This window comes from Aplysia californica, unplaced genomic scaffold (assembly GCF_000002075.1).
Source record: "Aplysia californica isolate F4 #8 unplaced genomic scaffold, AplCal3.0 scaffold01949, whole genome shotgun sequence".
In the NCBI taxonomy this organism is placed as follows: Eukaryota; Metazoa; Mollusca; class Gastropoda; order Aplysiida; family Aplysiidae; genus Aplysia; species Aplysia californica.
Window position 1 is genome coordinate 11,106 of NW_004799219.1, and position 2,370 is coordinate 13,475.

The following is a 2,370-nucleotide window of genomic DNA, read 5'->3' on the forward strand; positions in this document are numbered from 1 at the left end:
GGGGAGGGGGAGGAGGAGGAGGAGGGAGGAGGGAGAGGACCCGTCCTGGCGTGAGGAGACAGAGCACTAGCACAGTTTGTGTGGTCGCTGACGGCCATGAGATTCTCACCACGTTGTGCCACCACGGAGGACCAGATCTTCCCCTCGGGGCAGAAGCTCTTGTCGCCGATGGTTTTGTCCGTGAAATGTTGAGACAGATTCTGGTCATGTGACCTCCTCTGCTTGGCCGCGTTCCCCTCGGAGGCACACCCGAAGTTAGCAGCAGCAGCGCGTGGGTCATGAGACAGTAGATTGTGGCGGTCGGTTGCGGTGGGGCTCCCAGCTGACGGGTGCACGGCGCCGTAGTCTTTGTCAGCCAGCGCGCTCGCCAGGTAGCGCAGAGGGACCGCCTTGCCTTCCTCCAGACTGGACGACAAGAACACAGCGTCGTGAGACGAGTCGCCCAGACCGGCCCGAGGGAAGAGGGAAGGGGAAGGTAACTCTTGCGGCTGCTCCCCGCCCATGAGAGCGATGCGCATCACGTTGGTGGTGGACAGTCGGCCTGCCACATTGCCAGGCTGGGCGCACGACGCAGGGCTCGGCACAAGGTTGCTCATGTCACAGGCGCGGGACACCGCGGACCCGTTGACCATCTGTACCTCCAGTCCCCGTGGTGGGGGATGATTGGACGAACCATCTAGCCCGGGGTAGTGACCGGGCCGGTGGGTGGTGGGGGCCACATTGGACGTGCCAGGGCGGCCCATTGGACTGACCTCCACCCCCCCGTTCACGTACTGGCTAGGCTCACGGTTCATCTTCCCCCTCACCTCCGCACTGGTCATCTCCGCACTGGTCATCTCTGCTCGCTCCACGTCTGCTGAGCTGGCCGGGGAGTAGGAGTGACCCTTCTTGTGTCGGCCAAAGACAATCTGGGAGAACTTGGCGCCCAAGTCTTTGGGCCGAATCAGGCGAGAGAGCTTGTGGCGAAGAGATTTTGATTCCGTCTGTCGCTGGGGTAGATGGGCTCCCTTGTCGGTGGGTACCTGGCCACTGTCCCCGTGATGGTGGAGGTAGGAGCTGCCACTGCTGCCGTTCATGTTTGCCAGTTTGGGTCGTGTGAGGTGTGCGGAGGAGGTGACCAGGGGCTGTCCGTCGGTGGCGTGTACCTGGTTCTGTAGGTAGGGGATGGGCGTGTTGCGCTGCAGGTGTTGCTGGTTGAGTGCGTCGTTCTGCACCAGCGCTGAAGACTCCACGACCTCCACACCGTCGTAACTCCCCAGTCCCCCGTTCTGATTGGCCGGAGCGCTCTGTGTGCCGATGGACCCGCGGTGATTCCCCGCCCCTGTCGACGTCCCACCCCCCTCGGTGGACGCAGACACAGGGTCGCCAGGACCCACCAGACGGTTGCCAGACACGGTCAGCTCCTCGTCGCTGCGCTTGTGCGTGTTGCGCTCCACCATGGGGTTACGACCTTGGTTAGGATGCAGGATGACGGCTTTGTTCTTGGCCAGCATCACGTTGTTGGCCTTGACCTGAGGCGGGGCAGCAGCCGCAGCAGGGGTGGGAACAGCAGACACAGCACTATCGGACACATCGTCAAGGAGACTGTCGCGCAGGTTGGCGGGCGTGGAGGGGAGCGTTGTCTCCATGGTAGAGCCAGACACACTCTGGTCGTGGAGCCAGGACCGCACGCGCCCGTCCACCGTGTCGCCGCTACTGCTACGGGTCATCAGCTGACCCACATTGCGGAGGAGCGGGGCCGTCACACTACCACCACCCTCACCCCTCCCACCCTCCTCCTCCTCTTCGTCCAGCCCACCAGGTCCCCCGTCTGCCACATCTCCCCGACGCCGGAACGAGCTGGCTATAACAGGGGAGACAATCTGAGCGGGTGGCGCCCCCCGGTGCGACTGACCTGCCAGACGTTCCACGACAAGACCGTCCCCCGCTGCGTCGTTGATCTCGTTGTTGCGCTCCACGTAGGAGGGGACGTAACTGACGCCGTTGGACACCACGGCGCTGCTGCTGGTCAGAGTCCCCTGATTTCCCTCCGGTAAGTTCATGGTGGTGTTCAGAGTGGGCGTGACCCCGCGCTGCCGAGCGCCGTGCACCCACAGGGCGGCCATGTCCACCAGTCTCTCCTGCACGCACAGAGCCGTCAGTCGCGCCTCAGCATCCGCGTCCCAGCAGTCCTCGATTGTCTCCTTCAGGGAGCGCACCGCCTGGGGACATACAAGGACATAGATGTAGGACATACAAGGACATAGATGTAGGACATAGATGTAGGACATACAAGGACATAGATGTAGGACATACAAGGACATAGATGTAGGACATAGATGTAGGACATACAAGGACATAGATGTAGGACATACAAGGACATAGATGTAG